This window comes from Balaenoptera borealis (assembly GCF_965194805.1).
Source record: "Balaenoptera borealis genome assembly, chromosome: 13".
In the NCBI taxonomy this organism is placed as follows: Eukaryota; Metazoa; Chordata; class Mammalia; order Artiodactyla; family Balaenopteridae; genus Balaenoptera; species Balaenoptera borealis.
The window spans coordinates 27,917,997-27,940,599 of record NC_138870.1 but is presented as its reverse complement, the minus strand read 5'-3'; the positions used below and the strand labels follow the sequence as shown (position 1 = coordinate 27,940,599).

At 37.2% G+C, this 22,603-nt stretch overlaps 1 protein-coding gene and 1 pseudogene across 14 annotated transcripts in view; both read right to left on the bottom strand.

Annotated features, from left to right (window-relative positions):
- FGD4 (FYVE, RhoGEF and PH domain containing 4) overlaps nucleotides 1–22,603 on the bottom strand; it is a 220,626-nt gene that overhangs the window by 134,903 nt on the left and 63,120 nt on the right. Inside the window, exon 1 of one of the 13 annotated variants that reach the window (XM_082352078.1) lies at nucleotides 1,476–7,037. The exons of the other annotated variants lie outside the window; for them this stretch is intronic. The gene's annotated coding sequence lies outside the window, so the exon portion shown is untranslated. Of the gene's footprint in view, nucleotides 1–1,475; nucleotides 7,038–22,603 lie in introns of those variants that run through there. 13 annotated transcript variants of the gene reach the window in all.
- LOC309609986 (small nuclear ribonucleoprotein E pseudogene) overlaps nucleotides 7,117–22,603 on the bottom strand; it is a 76,682-nt pseudogene continuing 61,195 nt past the window's right edge. Inside the window, exon 2 of the transcript XR_014249714.1 lies at nucleotides 7,117–22,602. The product of XR_014249714.1 is annotated as a small nuclear ribonucleoprotein E pseudogene (transcript). The remainder of the gene's footprint in view (nucleotide 22,603) is intronic.

Below are 22,603 nucleotides of genomic sequence, written 5' to 3'. Positions count from 1 at the left end.
ACAATTGTTTTTATGGGTGAAAATTTCATCCAAATAATACAACATTCACTTAAAATTTTTTTACAGATGCTGCCAAGGAAATTTTCAGGCAGATACATACCTATTATTACTGGAAAAGATGCCTTTTTTAGAGCTAGTATGCACCTAATCTAATTTTGCATATTAAAAAACTTTACAATAATAAGAATAATATAATGTATTAATTAGACCAGTAAGCACAAAAGAAAGTAAGAATTTTAGCTACAATAAGTCAACTACAATAAATACCAAGAACCCACAATTAGCAGTCAGGCCTGAAAACCTGTTCTTGAAGTAAGAACATGAGTCCTTGACCAATACAAGGTTATCTAATTTTATATTATAATAATAATAAAAAAAAGAAAATCAAACAAGTAGGGCCTGTTGGCAATGACCTTTTCTAGCTCTCTGGGCAGCCACTGACCCACTGGCATGAATGTCCAAGATGACAGCAGAACAGCACAATTAGAGGAACTAAAGCTGCATTAGCAAATCCTCTCCTTGCAACCCCTTCCTATATCAAATAAAAATGGCAGACCCAGCTAGACTCACAGATCCCTGGCGCTACGGTTTAAATGATAGGAAAACTTACACAAAAGAAGTATCCAGAGTATAGACAGCACTCTTTTTGTTTTTCACTTTCATGTTTTAGGGCACAGTTTTGGGGAAGGGGATACAATGCTGCTTTACAAAGGACATAGAAGTCCCTTGTTTGAGCTACCAACCTCTTAGCCACACAGAAAAATGTCAGTCATCCATTTGTTAGCACCAAAATCTCCTTCTACTGCTTACAATATGCACCACACATTTTAAGGGGCTGTTCAAACAGAAAAACAAAGGCAGCCCTTGAAATAGAAGCGGATCTTCCTAGCTTTGCCCCTTCCTTTATCACTTATGCCTACATGCCTGCCGTTAAAGCACTGTCACATTGTTTCCACATGCTGAGGCCCTTGAAACTTGTGCAAAAGCATTGCAAAATAAAACTGCATAAACATCACATTACAAAACATGAGCTAGTAATAGTAGGTCAGTCATGTGGGCCAGAATAATGATTAATAAAATCATAACTTACAAATGTCCCTGACCTGAGACATTTTTTTACTTGAAGAAGACATTGAACACGTTGTGGTCACGGGTGTATTTCAAAAAGCATATTGGTACAAGTCACTCTGAGAAACCATTTAAAATGATTGTCTTTTTGCCACTTTCAGTGGTCATAATACAATTTCAGAGGCATGAAAAATTTTTAAAGATTAAAGAATAATTCTTTCATTTTTCCAACATCAACATGTAATTGTATAGGTAAAACTGAGCTGCTTAAAATCAATCAACAGAAGTGTGTAATGCTGGAGGCTCCTTCCAGAAAAGCTTATAGCTCCCTTTCCTTGGACCACATAGAGATAATGCCCCACACCAAATGTAGTACAAACTGGATACACAGTACTAGGATTACTTACCTTATAAAAGCTGAATTTATTCCTCTTGGTTAGAAGTCACAAATGGTTAAGAAGTAAAACTCCCTTCATTTGTTCTTCTAGTGAGCCAAATCTAGCCTCCCATTATTAACCCAGTCCATTGCAGATAATTTCACACAGCACACGCTCCCAGTTTCCAGCCCAGCAAGGATAATCACATTCCGGCGGGGAGTGAACAGATGGTGGATTCCATGGTAACCAGCCCTCCTAAGGCGATTGGTAGAAGTGTGTGACTACTGCTTATTGGGTAACAATCGCTGTCTTTGTGCTCCAGCCTTGCAAATCCTAAAGGAAGGAACGAACATATAGCCACTCACATGCGCAGGGGCTTGCCTAGCAGGTGTTCGGCTATTTAAACAAGGCAATACAGGCCAATTAAAAGCTGTCCTGTAAATCTACCCTTGGAGGTACAAAGTCCTAACATGTCAGATAGCGTCCACTGCTCATTCAGGGAGAAAGGTCACATGAGGCTTAACTTGACAAACAGAAAATAAAACTTGAAAGTTAACTTGAAAATTCAAGATAACGCATTCCAGAAATCTAAGCTGCATCAGTAAGTCCTTTTCTGATTTACAATCCACATCAGAAGTGAAACTGGTTTTGTATTTAGATTTTTTTAAATAAAATTTTCAAATTTGCAAAACTTAGTTTGAAAATAAAAGTTTTCAAAATCAACTGTCTTATAAATGTACATGTAATAATTTTTTTAAACTTACATAAATTCATTTTTACTGTTTTTGTTGATTTGGAAGGAGAGGAAGAGGTTACTAAACTTCAAATTTTCATTAGGGCCTTATGCAATTATAGGATTGAAATCTCTTGGTTACATACTCTCTACTGGGTTTAATTTGTTTCTGCATCCATGAAAGTTAAATGCCAATTCAGCAGGAAAAGAGCTTTCCCCCAATCCGTGGTGCTCAAGGAATCAGAGAATACGTCCTTGGAAGAGCAAAATGGCTGAAAACCAAATATATACCACACCTAAACCAACTACTGGAAAAAAATCCATAAATCTAAAACAGATAAACTCAAAATAAATCCATCAGAAATAAATTTTTTTTTTTTTTAGAAATAAATTTTTTAAAGGCAAGGAAAAGAAATAATTAGGATAAGCTTAAAGCAAAAACTAAATAAAACAAAAATTGTGAGCTGTGACTAGACTTTTAGGTCTTAATTACCTCATTACTCTATGGTTACCCACTATCCTAAATTTAGGACTTCTTTTCTTGGCATGAACAGAAATGAGACACAAATGTTGAAAGGAAAAAGACAAAATTATTATTTGCAAATGATACGATTCTATTGTAGAAAAAAAATTCAAAGAAATCAAGGATATTATTTATAATACCCAAAATTTAGTGATGTGGCCAAACATATCAATATAATTCCTTTATAAGGCAAAAACTATCAGAATACTGGTGAAATTTACTAACAAGGGCACACAACACTTGGGAATAATATTATCAAGAACTGTGTATGAACTATTTGGGGAACAAAGAAATGAACTCTTGTCAGAAGAAATAAAACTAAATGGAGAGAAATAATGCATTGCTAGATACAAAGATCCATTTTAAAGATGCCAATTACCAGATAGTCAGTCTTCTAGTAAATTTATATATATATAACATATATATATGTATATATGTGTGTGTATATATATAAAGTCTTCCAGTAAAATTTCCAACATACTTTAGGAAATAAATTTAACAAAGTGACTCTAAAGTTTATTTGGATTAAAAAAATGAAAATACCAATGAAAATTCTATGAGAGGAGTAATAATGGGTAAAATAACTGTACCAAGTTTTTTTAACATGTTAAAAATACTATAAATATACAGCTATCTCCCAAATTTATAACTCCAGGACAAATCTCTTTCCCCGTGAATTGCAGACTCTTACATCTAACTACTTACTGAACATCTCTGCCTGATTAATGTTTAATAAATATCTCGAACATAACATCCCAAAACTCAACTCCCAATTTCTCACCGAAACCTGCTCCTCCTGCATCCTTCCTTGTTTTTGGAAACAGCAACTCCACCATTCCAATCACTTGAGCTGAAAGCCTGAGAGCCCATCTTTGACTTTTCTCTTTCTTTGACATCTTCACATACAACCTGACAGCTCATGACATGGGCTATTTCTTCCAATATGGCCACTTCTAATATGGCCCCTCCACCACTTCCACCTGGTCTAGGCCATACCACCTCTCACCTGGATTCCTTAATAATTTCCTAATTAAACTCTCTGCTTCCACTTTGCCCTGTACAGGCTATAAAACCTAAGCGGATAATGAGAATTCTCTTCTCAAAACTGACTTTCCCCTTGCACTGAGGATGAAAGTTCCATTCTGTATGAGGGCTTAAAAAGCCCTTAATAACCTGCACCTCACCCCCATTAACTCACTTGATTCGTCTCCCACAACCCTCTCCTCCCTTCCGTGAGCTCTCCAGGCAGAGTCTGACGTTGTCTCTTCTCCTCAGCACCTTTTCAGTAACTTGGACAGTGACAGTGTTAACTACAGGCCAGAGTTCTCTGCACACATCTCCACTTACAAACCGAGAGCCCCTCAAAGCCAGGGACTGTGCCACTCTGATCTTTGTGTTCCTGGTGCCAAGCAAAGGTCCTTATACACAGTGACTACTTACTGAATCTGCTGAATGAATAACAGCTTGCTGAAGAATTTTTTATTCTAGGGCAAATTTAGAGGGAACTTAAGAATCTAATAATAGGTGAATGGTTATGCAAATAAGAATGCATTCAACTTGATAGAACATCATGCAGTTATTAAAAATATGGTCATGGGGCTTCCCTGGTGGCGCAATGGTTGGGGGTCCGCCTGCCAATGCGGGGGACACGGGTTCGGGCCCTGGTCCGGGAAGATCCCACATGCTGCGGAGCATCTAGGCCCGTGAGCCACAACTACTGAGCCCACGTGCCGCATCTACTGAAGCCCGTGTGCTCTACAGCCCCTGCTCCACAACAAGAAAGGCCACCGCAATGGGAAGCCCACGCACTGCAACGAAGAGTAGCGCCCCCCCACTCGCTGCAACTACGGAAAGCCCGCACACAGCAACGAGGACCCAACACAGCCAAAAATAATAAATAAACTTATTAAAAAAAAAAAATATGGTCATGGACTTCCCCGGTGGTCCAGTGGTTAAGACTCCGCTTTCCAGTGCAGGGGGAGTGAGTTTGATCCCTGGCCGGGGAACTAAGGTCCTACCTGCTGCAGGGTGCAGACAAAAAACTTTAAAAATAAAATAAAAATATGGTCACAAAGACTGTGTGGCATAAGGGAAATGTGAATGGTATAATAATAACAATGGGGACTTCCCTGGTGGTGCAGTGGTTAAGAATCCGCCTGCCAGTGCAGGGGACACAGGTTCGAGCGCTGGTGGGGGAAGATCCCACATGCCGCGGAACAACTAAGCCCGTGCGCCACAACTACTGAGCCTGCGCTCTAGAGCTCGCAAGCCACAACTACTGAAGCCCGCGTGCCTAGAGCCTGTGCTCCGCAACAAGAGAAACCACCCCAGTGAGAAGTCTGCACACCGCAATGAGGAGTAGCCCCTGCTCACCACAACTAGAGAAAGCCTGCACGCAGCCAACGAAGACCCAACGCAGCCAAAAATAATAAATAAATTAAAAAAAAAATAATAATAACAATGTTCTATTTACTGAGTCCCTAGTATGTGCTAGGAACTATAATAAGCACTTTACAAATATTTTATTTAAACCTCACAGAGATTATGAAGTAGGTATTACTATCCTCATTTTTTAGTTATGGAAACAGACTCAGAAACTAAGTTCTTTGCCCTACATCTAACTGCTGAGACTAGAACCTCATGGAAGACCAAAGCTTGGGTCTGATCATTAAGCCACACTACCTCCTGGAAGTAGAGGGAAAAAAATACATAACTGAGTACTCACTATGAACAACTACATAAAAAAGAAAAGATTCTTAGGAAGAAAAGTCTAAGCCTCCGTGTCTCAAAATTATAAGAGCAGCTGTGAGGAAGAAATATTGGTGATGTTTTCCCTTCTCTGTTTTCCAAAATTTTTAATGTCATAAATGATAATTTTCTAAAAATAATATTTATTCTTCCTACACATATTTTTCAATGTTCACCCCACTATGTTCTTGGGTGGATCTACTAACTATCAAGACAATAAAAAAAACTAAAAAGAATCTGGCTTATAGTTTCTAGGAAATTGATTCTGTCAGAATTACTCAGAAAGACAAAAAAGGCAGATCTAAGAAAGGCAAATAAGTAGTAGTGTCCTCTTTAGCTCCAGGTTCACCTCTGGCTGTTCTAACATTGTCTCCACAACAGCACCTCAAGCCACACTACTCAGAATCTAATAATAGGGTCCCCAAACTTAAGCTGTAGGACACGTGTCAAATAGCCAATAATCCCCATAAAGGTTCTCGAGATAAAAAGGTGTTGGAAGCAGAGACGCCTGATAATTTATCTTCTTCAAATACTGGGCAGTCCGCAGTGTTGCCTAGAACTTGTTACAAGCAGCCACTGTGCCAGCTGAGCAGTGATCAAATAACCTTGGGAGTATTGTTCTGTCTCCCTTCACTATTGAATCTATACCTAGGCACATATTTTTGGAATGTTTTTAAGCCCTTAGCTTTTGCAAAGCTCAATGATAGAAAGACTCCCTAATTAGAAATTCAGAAACCTGGACTCTAGTCCCTGCTTAACCACTGGTATGATATGGCAAGCCATTGCCCTCTCTGGTCCTGTGCACTTCAGTCACAGAATGAGAGAACTAGGTTAGATCATCTTCAAAGATCTCTTCTATTCTAAACTAAAGAGAATGAATGTTGGAGGAAGGAGGATCCCTCCTCATTCTTACTGGTTTCAGCAGAAAAGGAGAAAGGGGCTAGAGCAGCAAGGACAAGAACAAATATTTATTTGTTTTCCAAAATGAAATGGCATACTAAAAATTTCTGGGTACAACCCTTAGGTGTGGTATGACTGAAAGGTCTGAGCAGGAGGTATTATTAAAGTACCAGGTAAGATGGCAATTGTACCCACAACAAAGATGCCCTGTGCAGGTGCACTTCGAGTAACATTACCACCAGCTCAGTTCTCGCCACATTCTCTTTTTCTTGCTGAAACTCCTTCTTGACAAATAGTTCATATTATGAAGTGAGTGGATACTGTTAGGGTTTTGTCTGTGAATATGAAACAGACTCAAGTTACCTATCCTAATTGGAGATAAATTTATCATGTAAGCCTAAGAAGCACCAGGTTAAACAACAGAGTTAACCAGTCACAGACACTGAAACACAAAATGCAACGTCTGTAAAGAGGTGACATTTTCTTAGATATTTTCAGTGTGTACCAAGAATTTTGTATTTTTGCTTAACATTCTATGTAAGATTTTTTTTTATTTGACTGTTTTGCAATTAGTTCTATTAGTTCTATGAAGATGATTTAGAGCAAAATTATATTTGCAAGGTACGAAGTACCTGACAAGCAAAAGAAAACATTGAAATAAATGGACCTTCTCTGCCCAGTTTGCAAGGTGTTAACAATGAGGGAGTAACAAATTCCCTGGCGGTCCAGTGGTTAGGACTTGGCGCTTTCACTGCTGTGGCCTGGACTCAATCCCGGGTGGGGAACTAATATCCCTTAAGCCACGCGGTGCGGCCAAAAACAAAAAACAAACAAAAACAAAAACAAAAAACAATGATGGAGTAAAAAGTCTAGCCTGATTTGATGGAAGCATTTATTTTTTAAAGGAAACAATGTAAATATTTTAATAAAAACAATCCCACAGCATTTACTGTCATCTGGTAACAACATAAAGGTGAGCAAAACAATATGAATAAATGCTTTAGAACTACACTTCTAACAAAGGACACCTAAAAAAACTGTATTGCCTTCTCAACAATTTCTCACTTCATTGATCATTTCTAGTTGGAGACACTCTGGAGCAGAGTAATGTTATCTCCTTTAAGCATGATCTGACCTAGTTGTTTTCTTGACTTTGTTTTAGAATGAATCTCTTCTGCATCATCTAATACGAGGTTCATATACTCATCAAAACCAATGATACAGCCCTCTATCCGCATATTCACTTACTCATAAAGCCACACCTGAATCCGAGATCTATTTTGCAAGTATCTGAAGATGAGATTGATTGGCTGCACCATCACCTTCTGCACCTTCTGGGCCCTGGCCCCAGTACGCCATGGTGGAAGCTCAAAAAGACCACACTATCCCGCACACTACCTCAAAAAGCAACTTCCGGAATCGGAAGCATTTTTTTTAATTGCCCATCATTCCTCTGATATGGTTAGCATATCAGAGAAGTACTTTCCTTTCCCAGCTACCACACTGCAAAGAAAACAAGTATTGAAGATAAGTTTATGTCAGAGGGTCTCAGAGTGCTAGACCTTTTTTGTCAAAGTCCAACCATTGGGACTCTAACCCAGTTCTACCAATGCCCCAGGGATATTTTTTTATTAAAATCATAAGGATAATATATCTTAGTCAAATGAGAATAATGGGATCCAATTCTTCACATCATGAGATTATTGCTATCTTCATTAGGGTAATATTCCCTCTCTTCCCATATATTTAATGTTGACTCTAAAACAGAGGCTGGAGGAAAGTATACAAATATCTGGGTCCTAGTCTGTTGCCTTCCCCATTCTTCATTCTTATCCACATTCTTTTAAGAAGTGATGCATCTAAATCGGAATCTAGATGTTTTAATTCTTTTTTCTTTGTCTAAGAAACTTTCTGAAATATATGAAAGTGAAGACTCTCTTTGGGGAGTACATATATATAACATAATATATATTTATGTTAATACATTAATTATATTAGTAACTATATTTTTACAAATATTTGTGACAAGTGGAAAAAGGATTCAGAACAAACAATGTTCTATAAACAAGACTTATTGGGGATCTACAATTTGCAAAGTTCCAACCTAAACTCTACAGACAGAAAAAGGAGACACTGGTTCCTTTCTCTTGATGAGTTTTTAATATGTTCCCACAACAAAGACTTTCACCTCTTTGAGAGGTGAGAGGTGGAAATGCGTTAACAACTGTTATAGATGTCTAGTACTAGGTAAGTGAAAAAGATATACCACACAAACATCATTCTGTAAAAATTATCAAAATATCAACATTTTGAACCTTCTTTTTTATACTTTAAGTGCTGAGATCAGGCCACTATGAAAATTATGTCAATCCCAGTTTTGTGCTCATAAAATCCAACGCTGAACAGTTAATCCTCACAACTCAAAAAATATCCTGAAGGACCAAAGCATACAAACATCTATTGCTCTAGATCAAAGCTATGCAAAAACTGTTTAGCATAAGTTCTACAGGGTTTCCTTTGGGAACGAAAGCAAATTCAGCAAAAACCGAATGATCAACTGAACCCTTATTGTTGAAACCTAGGGATTTATGGGCATGCCTCTGAGATAGTGCAGGTTTGGTTCCAGACCACCGCAATAAAGCAAATATTGCAATAAAGCAAGTCACATGAATTTTTTGGTTTCCCAATGTATATAAAAGTTATGGTTACACTATAGTGTAGTCTGTTAAGTGTGCAATAGCATTATGTCTTAAAAAAACAATGTACATACCTTAATTAAAAAATACTTTATTGCTAAAAACTGTTAACCATCATCTGACAACGCAGGGTTGCCACAAACCTTCAGTTTGTAAAAAATGCAATATCTGCAAAACTCAATAAAGTGAAGCACAAGACAACAAGGTATGCCTGTATTTATGGTCTCTCATCTGATCTCATAAAATCTATCCTTTCTAACCTAACTTTACCTTTTTATCCCAAATCCAACCCCAGAAAGAGGAAAGTAGTCTAGTTTTGTGGGCAAGGGTCCTTTGAGACTAGGACTAAGGTGTATCCAACTGTGAACATTTGAGGCTGTGTGTGTGGCAGAGCTATGTATGCGGGATGAGTGGTGTGTGTGTATATATGAGGGTGCACAGGTGGGTGAGAAGGGTGTGTGTGCAGGGGGATTTGGGAAAGCTTCTTAATTTGCCTTATGAATTATATCTAAACACCCTGGATTTTCTTTGGGGGTAACCAGAGGATAACCACTTGAATACGGGGCAAATCATGGTCAGTTAATGCTGCGAATACAGATTCCCAAACTCTGGGCAAAATAGGGTATACTTAGAAAATTCTTGCCCCACAACTTATCAGTGGGGAATGACTTCTCCGCTACAACTTCTGAGTTTTGAAGCTTTCATCTAAGAAACAGGTAGATGAATATTTGGTACCTCCCTCTCAAGAAGATCAGTTAGAGCACATAGGTGAACCGCCTTTGAATACCTAGAAAACCATATAGTTGTAAGAAGTTTTAAACATGTTTAAAGGGGCAGGGGGAAGGGAGACACAACTGTCTACTCTGAGACAAGAATAGCAAAGGATGACTTCCTGTTATGGGGAAAAAAAAATCCTTAAGTCTCTTTCAAACTCCCCCTCCCCCAAAACCCAAAATATCAATAAAACAAAAAAGTTCTTTCTTGGCTCCATTTATATTCTTGTCAAGCTATCTAATCTCATCCCTTTTCTTGTTTACAGTTCTCAAAAAGTGGGAACTCCAAGGTCACTGCCTCCACTTTCTCACCAGTTAGTTGCTCCTTAGCCTACCGGTCTAACATGCACCTGATCCTGCTCCCACCAAGGCCAGTGGGCCGTTGCAATCAGCAAACCCACAGGTCACCATTCAGTTCTTGAACCCCTGTACTTCTCTGGGAACACCCGGCAGTGCTGACCTCGTTCTCCTTCTTGACATTCTTTCCTCCTGGGCCCCCTCACAACCAACTCTCCTGGTTCCCTAGGACTCTCTCCAGTAACTCCTTTCTTCTTTGCTTTAATCAGCAACTCTTTCTCCACCTTCTCCCTCCTCCACACATCCAATCAATCAGGTCTGTTCGATAAATGTTCACTGAATAAACATTCATAAAACATCACCAGTAAATGTGTTTAGATATTATACAGCAATTAGTTGGCCAAATATGAAGTTATTAGTTCAAACATGGAACCCCACTGACTGAATAGAAGCCTTTGATCTTTATAAATAAGAAAAAAAGCCAAATAATATCTTACTGAGTGTATGGTTGGAGGTGGGTAAAAGTAAAGACCTTCCCTTCCCTCATAAGCTGAACAGTTGTGTAGGAATTTAAATACTTACTTCCCTGCCAAGTTCTTACTGCCAAACCTCATTCCTGCCTCAAGTCCCCTGCACTTGCAGTTCCCTCTGCCTAGAACGTTTCATCTAGATTTTCCTCTTGCTTCCGTAACACAATTCATGCAAATCTGCACTTCAATGCCACTTTCTCAGGTAGGTCTTTCCTTCCTCACAACCCCATCTCTGTCCCTTTCTATCGATCCTAGTACCTTGGTCTTTGTTATTTAATAGCACCTATCACTGCCCAACTTTATATTAAATGTTTCTTTTTCACTCTTTTTACTTTTGGCTCCCACCCTATTTTTTAATGGACAAAAGCTTCGATTGGGAACCTCACAAAAGGTCTCCAATAAGCATATAAAAATCATTAATCAGAGATGTGCAAATTAAAATCACAAAATGATACCACTAGATACCTGCCACATGGCTAAAATTTTTTTAGACAAACAAAGTATTGGCTAGGAAGGGGAACTAGAATATTCACACCCTAAAACCACTATGGAAAACCTTTAGGCAACGTCTCCTAAAGCTGAACATACGCATACGCAATAATTCCACTAAAAGATGTACAGTAATGTTCATAGAACCTTTCATTACATAATAATTGATGTTCATCAACAGCAAAATGGAAATAAAATACTATTCACACACACAAAAAATTGCTGTACAGTGTGTGTAATGGATAGGTTACAATCTTTGGAAACAGATGATCTTGGACTTGAATTCCAGTTCTGCTATTTACCATGTAATACTGAATATGTAGATATGGGTATATAACCTCATTGAGTCTGCTTTCTCCACCTGAAAAATATGGTCATATCACCTATCTTACAAGATTATTCTAAGGATTAGAAATAATGTGCATATAACACAAAGCACCGTGTCTAATAGGTACTCAGTAAACAATAAGACTAGGATTTAGGAGATATAACTTATATCACTCAGTATCAATTACCAATACTTTTTATACATAAACTTTCTTCCTGTAAAATAAAGATAATGTTTCACCTGCCCTGCCAAACATATCTGCAGCATTTCTGAGTTACCAACACAGTCATCATTGAGACTATACAAGAACCAGGTCATAGCATTTTATTATTCAGCTACTTTACGGACCCCATGTGCAACTGCAGCTGTTGGTCCTAATGCCAGAGGAGCAAATGAGTTGGAAAGATGAAAACAAATGGGCAGGAGAAATGCCAAGAAGTGTGTAAACGGCTGGACAGGAGTCCAATTGGTTCAGTGACAAAGCTGATCCTGAGAACACTGTGTGCACTGTATGCACGCTCTGAAGAAGCATACGCAGGTTGAGATGCCTAAAAAACAACGGGAGCAAAAAAAACCCCCTTGAACTACTGTGGTTTTCAGCCTAATTCTGAGTCTCCTTTGGTCTTATAAATAAGTCTATTCATACTTGTCATTAGAGAATAAAACCTACAGGTCCTATAATAAATCCTACTTCGACTTCTTTTTAATATAAAATATATATGTATACATATAATCCGGCGTTTAATAGCAACCAGATCCTAAATTTTAGACTTACAATAAAAATTAGGAGAAATGACTATTTCTAAGTATAATACATGTTCAATAAAATTTTACTCATTTATAAAGAAAAGTCGGGTAGTAACTTATATTACCATCAAAACTAGTGAGGAGGACGCAGAGCAGGGCAAAGAAAAAATAAATCCCCTAAAATCCTGAAATCAAATTTTCCGACCCAAAGTAATTACTTGAAGAATAAGACTCCAAACTTCCATATTTTGATTGTATATTCACATTACTCTAGCTATTTGTATTCTATTAAAATTTATCATCATGCCTATAAAGTTTTAAATGCAAGACACATTTAAGAATTTATAAGTAACTCAAAGTACTCTAAACTCAGTTCCATTCATTCCACAAGGTAGGTCAGTACTCCACGTTGGTGCAAGTCTGTGACATAGGGGCCTCTATACAATGGGAACGAAGAACAACAAGCTTTTTCTTTCTTTTGTGGCTGAACTATTGGGAGAATCTGAGGCCATTTCTAACCTAGTGAAACAAAGAAAAACCAAAGGCTTTGGCTAAAGTCTTGTGAATCTGTGTTATTCCCAGCACCAGTATTTTCATAGCCCACACTTGTATGCATAGATCTAGTTTTCCATTCACATGAGGCTTGTGGCATAGAAGAACCTGCCTTAGTCAGGGAAGTTCTCTTTCAATGTTCCTCAGTGATCACCTATTTGCAAATATTCTATAGATTCCACTCCAGTTTTTCTCTATGAAGAAAGCAATGTCATCTACATTTGAAAAATAGCTAGCACATAGGCTCCCTGCCACACAGAAGTAAAAGTTTTTAAAATGTGTGATTCGTAAGTTTAAACAAACATGGAACCTAACACGTTTGTTTAAAATCCTAATTCAATGTCCTTAAAATTCTAAGGTATAGCTATTATTAATATCTTAAATCAAGAATACAAACACAATGGGACTTTTCCCCCCCAAGGCACCTTGCAAAGACAGTCTTTAAAAAATGGTGGTGTTCTCTCAGTTATTTATAATCCACAATCTTGAAAGATGTTAAATATCTAACAATGGAGGACATATTAACTAAATTAAAGTACTACTTTTTAACAGAATATCATACAGCTATTGAATTTTTACTAAGAAATTTTGTAATGTGAAACATCTAATGTTATGTGGGAAGGGGAAAGCATGATTTTAAAAATCCATGTAAATTACGACCTCAGCTTTGCCAAACAACAGATACAAAGAGGAAAAACACATCAAAATGTTATCAGTAGTTACACCTAAATTTTTATTTTCTTCCTCCTTACTACAAATCAAAAATATCTGTTTAAAAATGTTTCTCTGAACAAAACATTCATCTAACGCTGTTTTTCAGTTAAATAGAAAAAGACCATGAGAACATTAAAGCTACAACGCTAGGAGGATGTAGGCAAGTCAATTGACTTCAGAGTCCAATAAATCATATGTAATTTCAAGAAATCCTTAACCTTGTGCATTACCAGTGTACCTTGCTGATGTTTTAGAAGTAGAGGGAATCTTATCCCCAAATAACTGATGAATGAGAGAATATTAAGTGCACAAATAAGTTCTAAGAAACTTGAAGTGTAGCTTTTACATATCAGAAACAGAAGGAAGGAGGAGAAATAGAAACTAGAAATAGAAGGAATGAGGTTATAATAAAAAGGCTCAGCTAAGAAAGGTCAACAGTGATTGCACTTAAAGCACAGTTCACCTTCACTGCTCTCAGGGAACACTGCTATGCTATGAATCCACAGGAAGAAATGCCATTACCTCAAGTAATCGTACTTGGGCCATGAAAATAAGAAAAAGTGTACCTTTGTGCTAAAATCACAGCATGAAACCATTCTAGACAAGAGCCAGGATAATTTTTCAATAATGATACAAATTACTTATAATTTATTAGTAAACAAAGAGACAAATACCAGTTACTTCATCTACTCATATACTTTGCATACTCAAAAATTTCAAATGTTTTTAACCTAAGATATTTCAAAAATGGAAACTGCAAAAACAACAATACTCACAGTCCCCCATAAAGGATTCCTTTCAAACAACATCCAGCAGTGCCTTTTATTCTTCTGATTAATCATACTTATTTCCTGCTTGTGGAGGAATTCATTGGATATACAACCTGTGGGTAAAATCTATAGGCATTCTGTATTTAGACACCAAACAGACACACATCTTCTGTTCAACATGGTAAAGAACTAACTAAGGGGAAGTGCACAGCTATGTTTCATAACTCCTCTTCTAGCACTGATGCAGCCTCAAAGAACTACGCAAGTAACGAATTTCAAAATTCCACGAAGGTATTTCAAAATGTAGTGAGAGAACTCTAGAATACTGTGGTAAAATGGGAAGGATGGGGCCAACTACCTGTGATTTTATTGTAGTTATAGTCTTTAAATTTATAACAAACTATCCTTTAAAACTAGGTCATAAAGAATCTTAGCATATTTTTTCATGGTCATAAGTCATAAGAAATGCTGAATAGCAAAACCATATCCATCTCCCCCCAAGCAAAGGGACCTTCTATTTCCTTCCCAGGTTACTAGCAATCCCAAATGACTTCTTCTTTAAAAAAAATAAAAATCAGGATTTTAAAGGAGAGGCACCAATGAGCAAATTTCAACCCAAATTGTAATTTCCCTTTCATGTGATATTTAGATGGCGTAGTCAGAATCAAACTATAATATCTAAACTCAGTACAACTGTGCAACAGCACTTCTTCAAATTATTGTGTTTCTGAAAGAATAACAAACTAAAAATAGTGTATTACCTTAAAGTACTTGACAGTACTTGAGGAAATTTTGACAGGTAGAATAAAATAAGCATTAATGTAGCTTATGAACCCAGAAGTGGAAACATGGAGAAAACTACTTGGAGAAACACATGCTAAAATCACAAAGCCTTAGAAATTTAGAAATCCTCCCTTTGTATGGATAAGAAAACTGAGGCCAGGAGTGTTAAGGTAGGATAGATACAGACATACTGATATTAGGGAGGCAAGATATATACATTTCAGATATTCTGACAGATTTTTTTCAGTTCAATTTCCATAGCATTATATTTCTAAATTAGCTGTTTCTTAAACGTGCTGTCATCCAGTATACTACTTTCACAGGGTGGTGGTCTTGAGAGCTACTAACTGGCCTGTAACAATCACTTACGATCAATGAATATTGTTATTATAAGCTTTGAAAGCTTATCTCTATGAAATGAAAGGTATAGTAATGAGACATGGCATGTTCATACAGTGTGAGGTATCCAACCGAGGACTAACGCTTTCCAAACTTCACCAACCCAAGCCAGCATCCCCACCCAGATCAGCTGAGGGCTGAGAGTGTCCTCTGCAGAGTCAGGGTAGGTTTTGCACAGGAAGTGTTGGTGTATGTGCTCAGGCATGAGTGATGAAGTCAAATGAGGACGTCAGCATTTTTGGTTCCTTCTCTCTAGTTGAGAGGAACTTCAAACTGACCACATGCCAGTGAACGACTGGCTGAAACTGGAACTGTTCTGCTCTGCTACAGTGTACCAGGGCTGGAAGGATCCAAATAAGTATGTTGGCTCTGGTGCTTGACCTCTTTTTCAATGTTTTTGCAGTTTAGCAGGCAAAGAAAAAGAAAATTCATATGGAATATTTTCTGATAATTTGACATTGTACATTGTAGATTTTTAATATATCTTTATAATTAACTAAACCCTTTCACTGTTCATTCAGATACTATGTGAATATAGCTGTAGAAACATGTTACAGGTATTGCACTGAAATAAAATTTCATAAATGTGTGCTTTTATTTTTCTTAGTTTTCTGCTTATACTTTGGTCTGCTAGATTTTACAAAAACAGATTTATCCCTCTTGGCTTTAAATCAAGTGATTTTGATCAATTTAGTCACACATTAAGAACAGCTTTAGGAACCACAATATCAACCAATTTGTTATAAAGCCAAAAAAAACCATTATTATGTGGCTAAAAATAAATCTTCATAGAAGAAGAGTAAACAAAGCTATTTGTTTGCTCCTAACACCACCGTCATTCCATTCCATGTCTTGATAAAATTAATATTATCATCAGTAATTACAGCTCTGTATTATTATATAGCCTTCTCATAACAATCCTAACAAAAAGGCGTTAATTAGCCCCATTGTATAGATGGCAAAACTGAGAACTAAAGTTAAATAACTTAGACAGTAACTGGCAGAGCTGCAATTCAAACCCTGGACTTTTTAACTTCAAAACCTGATCTCTAAAATGCAAACTGCCTGCCATTCTCCCAAAGTTTTCCCAAAATTACTAACCTGTGAAAGGATAAGAAAAACTTTTACCCTATGTCTGAGTTTTCTTGACTTTAACCCCCGAACTCAAATACTAAAACCGTTCATGCCTGCTAAAGCAAACTTCCTCTTTCTACTTCATGTGACTCTTGCCATAACTAAATTCCTCAAAACTTTGTATTTAATCTACTTGTAAGTGAAGAGTTTTATACATAGCCTAAAACATTAGAATAATTTTAGAATAACTTATCCTATAGTTCACCAGAGCAATAGTCAGTTTTATCTTAATTTGCTTGTTAGCTATGAGAATGAGAAGTCACTTCCCTCAAGGTCACTTTGAACCAGAAATAGAATTCTGGTTTAAGGTCTGGTCACTAAACCATGCTTCCTCTGCAATAGTAAGCTACTGTCATGCTGTCATTTACAGAATGCTTTGTAAGTGGAATCATATAGTATGTGACTTTTTGAGATTGGCTTTTTTCACTCAACCTAATGCCCTTGAGATCCATTCAAGTTCTTGTATGCATCAATAGTTTGTTCCTTTTTATTGCTGTGTTGAATTCCATAATGTGGATGTTCCACAGTTTAGCCATTCATGTTAATGAACATGAGGTTGTTCACATGTTTGGGCTATTACAAATAAAACTGCTATGAACATTTTTGCACAGGTTTTAGTGTGGATCTAAGTTTTCATTTCCCTGGGATAAATGCTCCAAAGTGCAAATGCTAGATTATATGATGAGTGTCCACAAGTGCTTATTTTCATTTGTCATCTGTATATCTTTTCTTGGTGAAATGTGTCTTCATGCTGTTTGCCCATTTTCTAATTAGACTGTTTCAGTTGTTTCTGTTGAGTTTTGACAGTTCTTTATATATTTTAGATAAGAGTCCTTTGTCAAATATAGGGTTTCCAAATATTTTTCCAGTCTATAGCTTCTCTTTTCACCCTTTTAACAGGCAAAAGTTTTAAATTTTGATGAATTTTTTTTTGGCTGCATTGGGTCTTCGTTGCTGTGCGCAGGCTTTCTCTAGTTGCGGCGAGTGGGGACTACACTTCGTTGCAGCACATGGACTTCTCACTGCGGTGGCTTCTCTTGTTGCAGAACGCGGGCTTCAGTAGTCGCGGCATGCGGGCCCTAGAGCACACGGGCTTCAGTAGTTGTGGCGCGCAGGCTCTAGGGCACGTGGGCTTCAGTAGTTGTGCTGCATGGGCTCAGTAGCTGTGGCGCGTGGGCTAAGCAGTTGTGGCTCGAGGGCTCTAGAGCGCAGGCTCACTAGTTGTGGCACATGGGCTCAGCTGCTCTGCGGCATGTGGGATCTTCCCAGACCAAGGTTCGAACCCGAGTCCCCTGCGTTGGCAGGCAGATTCTTAACCACTGTGCCACCAGAGAAGTCCCTTGATGAAATTTTATTTATCAGTCTTTTTTTTTATATTCATGCTTTTGGTCACATGGCTAATAACTTTTAAAAAATTTTTTTACTGGAGTATAGTTGATTTACAATGTTATTAGTTTCAGGTGTACAGCAAAGTGAATCAGTTATACATATACATATATCCACTCTTTTTTTAGATTCTTTTCCCATATAGGCCATTACCGAGTACTGAGTAGAGTTCCCTGTGCTATACAGTAGGTTCTTATTAGTTATCTATTTTATATGTAATAGTGTGTATATGTCAATCCCAATCTCCCTATTTATCCCTCCCGCCTTATCCCCCAGTAACCATAAGTTTGTTTTCTACATCTGTGACTCTACTTCTGTTTTTTTTTTAACTTTTTATTTTATATTGGAGTATAGTTGATTAAAAATGTTGTGATAGTTTCAGGTGTACAGCAAAGTGATTCGGTTATACATATACATGTGTCCTTTTTCAAATTCTTTTCCCATTTAGGTTGTTCATAGTTCCTGTGCTATACAGTAGGTCCTTGTTGGTTATCCATTTTTATTTTTTTTTAATTTTATTTTATTTTTGGTCACGCCGCATGGCATGCGGTATCTTAGTTCCCTGACCAGGGATCGAACCTATGCCCCCTGCTATGGAAGCGTGGAGTCTTAACCACTGGACCGCCAGGGAAGTCCCAGTTATCCATTTTAAATATAGCAGTGTGTACATGTCAGTCCCAAACTCCCTATCAATCCCTTCCCCCCTGGTAACCATAAGTTCATTCTCTAAGTCTGTGAGTATGTTTCTGTTTTGTAAATAAGTTCATTTGTACCCTTTTTTAAAATTCCACATATAAGTGATATTATATGATATTTGTCTTTCTGTGTCCGACTTACTTCACTCAGTATGACAATCTCTAGGTCCACCCATGTTGCTGCAAACGGCATTATTTTGTTTTTTTATGGCTGAGTAATATTCCATTGTATATATGTACCACACCTTCTTTATCCATTCCTCTGTTGATGGACATTTAGGTTGCTTCCATGTCCTGGCTATTGTAAACAGTGCTGCAATGAACATTGGGGTGCACGTATCTTTTCGAATTATGGTTTTCTCTGGGTATATATGGCTAATAACTTTTTGCCAAGCCCTAAGTCCTGAAGATTTTCTCCTATGCTGTCTTTTAAAAGTTTTGCAGTTTTATGTTTTACATTTAAATTGATAAACTATTTTGAGTTAATTTATGGATATATTCTAAGGTTTAGGGTTTTTGGGGTTTTTTTTTTTTTGGTCTATAGCTATCCAATTGCTCTACCGCCATTTGTTGAAGAGACAAACTGTATTACTCTTGCAGCTTTGTCAAAAATCAGCTGGCTCTACCTGTGTGAGGCTACTTCCAAGTTCTCTTTTCTGTTGCATTTATCTATTCGTCTATCCCTCTGGCAATACCATAATCTTGATTGCTATAGCCACATAAATGTCTTAAAACTGGAGAGTGATTCTCCCAACATTGTTCTTCTTTCTCAAAACTGTTTTAGCTATTCTAGTTACTCTGTCTTTCTATGTAAATTTTAGAATAATCTTATCCACACCTACAAAAATTTTCCTAGAATTTTGATAAGAATTGTGTTAAACCTTTATATTAATTTGGGAGATCATCTTTACTATATTGAGAGTCTTCTAATCCATGAACACAGTATGTCTCTCCATTTATTTAGATCTTTGATTTCATTCATCAGCACTTTATAGATTTCATGGGTATATTTTTTAAAAGCAACCCAAATGATGAACTAGAAGTAGCTTGTAAATGCTACCAAAATAAAAAGTGGTAGTTCAAACAAGTTCTGGGAGTCAAAATGATCTTGGTTAACTAGAGTTAAAAATCAAGAATAACACAAGCACAACAAATATACCCATTGGGGCAAATAAGCAGATTTTGTTGAAAGACTGGCTTTATATAATTTACAAAGAAATGAAAGGGCACCATAGGACATTTTGCAATTAAAACAATAAACAAGGCAGATTGAAGGTATAAAACAGATAAAGTATCCTCCAATTACATGCAGCACTGTCTTCCTCCCTTTTTTGATTATATTAACTCTATGTATCAAACCTGTGCATTACCTATGCAACAACAGTAGAAGAGAAGGGCTCTAAATTACATAATTTCAAAGGTCCCTTCCAAGTCCTACATTAAATTATTTTACGAATTATATTTTTAAAGAGTTCGTGGTTAAAAAGGTTTTATGAATTTTGCTGCTTAGGTATCTATGGGGGGCAGGTCAAGTGGAAAAATAATTCTGTTGAATGTAAATGTATGTAACTATTTGGACAATTTACTAATAAAGCTATGGGGAAAAGCGGGATATGAGAAAATCTGAAGGGGATTAAAATTAGTTAGTCCAGAAATGAATATTCTATGAAAATACCTGGAAGGTAATCAGGAACTTATGTACCTACCCAAGGGAAATAAAGGACAATTTTTAAATACATACAAAAATACATTCTTAACAATTGGAGTTCAAAATAGTGAGACTACAGTAGGTTGTATAAACCCTGAAATAAGTAAGGTCCTATTTAATGACAAGTGAAGTACAGTTGTGAAGACAGGAGAGTAACAAAATAACTCAGCAACCTCCCCCACCGCCCCCCACCAACATTCTACAGGTGTCTAATCCAAGCCTTCAGAAAACCATGCCAAGCTTTCAAATCTGACTGAGGAGGAAGAATTTGAAGACCGGATAGTAAGAAGCAAATAACAGTGACCATTTCCTATTCACCTAAGTGTCCCCAGAATGCTTTACTGGTTCCCACACTCACACTAATTGCTTGATGGATTGATGAGTACCTAAGATACCCCAAAACAAATGCAACTTTAATTTGTAAAGAAACAGAAGATGATATTTTCTGACAATGAAGAGCATAGGCATCATTTTCTAAACTGTTGGTAATATCATGCCAGGGAAGTTTGACATTGGATGAAGAGTATCAAGAAGAAGCTAGGGACTTCCCTGGTGGCCCAGTGGTTAAGAATCCACCTGCCAATGCAGGGGACACGGGTTCGAGCCCTGGTCTGGGAAGATCCCACGTGCCGCGGAGCAACTGAGCCCGTGTGCCACAACTACTGAGCCTGCACTCTAGAGCCCGCGAACCACAACTACTAAGCCCACGTGCTGCAACTACTGAAGCCCACGCGCCTAGAGCTCATGCTCCACAACAAGAGAAGCCACAGCAATAAGAAGCCTGTGCACTGCAACAAAGAGTAGCCCCCGCTTGCCACAACTAGAGAAAACTCGCACGCAGCAAAGAAGACCCAATGCAGCCCAAAATAAATAAATTTAAATAAATAAATTTTAAAAAGAAAAAAAGAATGGTGGACCTTCTGGGCTGGAAAAAAAATTAAAAAAAAAAAGAAGAAGAAGCTAGAAGGATTCCTCATACAGAATCATAAATACATGTATGATAATCATCTCATCCACACCACCCATTATCTCACTCCTGAATATGTCATTCCACCAGACTTCATAGGGTAGTAGGAGAATAAAGAAGAAAAACATAAAAAGAAGAAGGAAGGAGAGACAGAAAGAGGAAGCAAATTATTAGTCACACTTGACAACTACTGTGGAAGAGTAAAACTAAAAGCAAGTGAGGGAAACCAGTGTTGCCCCAAACATTTTTATAAACAATCTAATTAAAGAAAACATGCTCAAATTATTTCAATATTTAACAACTTATCAGTGTTATCAAGATAACGTATAACGAAACCCAAAAGCATGAGATCAAAGCTAAAAAAGGAACTAAAGGTCAAAGATTTAATACCAGTCAGATTGTATGAATTTTAAAGCTACAAGATGTATTTAAACTCTTTTGAATCACTATTGTAATAGGGCATTAATTTGATTTTAAGAGCTCCAAATTGGATAGGGAAAAATTTACTAATGTAAGTGCTTAACAAATTCAGGAAGTCATTTACTAGCCTGTATGAGCTTACCTAATAGATGATTTGGGTAAATAAGCAAAAGCTTGGGCAACTTCTGCTACCATCGTCTGTTTTGTCCTCTCTCGCCAATCTGGAAAGAGCGGCACACAAAAGTTCCAAATGACAAAAAAACTTGGGATCCTTTCATCCCATTATTCACCCTCTGCTTTACCACAATCACTTCAACAAAGCATCCAGAGTCCCCCTTTCATTGCACACAACTCTTAAACAGCATTTTGTCCCTATTTCAAGAAGGGGAATCTTTGGAAGGGGACTATTTCTCTACATTTGGTAACACAGAAGGCAACTTTTACTAAAAATAAGCAGGTCAGTGTTAAGACCAAATAAGATACATAAGTGCATTCAGACATCCCTGTCGCATACAAATCTTGATACCAAAGGTGCTTAAGAGTAAATAAATAAATAAATAAATAAATAAATAAATAAATATTGGCTACCCAATGCCTAGTGCAGTGCCTGGCACAGAGTTCATAATTAATAAACATTTGTTAAATGAAATTTTAAAAAAGAGTATTATTCTGATGAGAAGGAATTTTTTTTAAACATCTTTATTGGAGTATAATTGCTTTACAATGGTGTGTTAGTTTCTGCTGTATAACAAAGTGAATCAGCTATATGTATACATATATCCCCATATCCCCTCCCTCTTGCGTCTCCCTCCCACCCTCCCTATCTCACCCCTCTAGGTGATCACAAAGCACCGAGCTGATCTCCC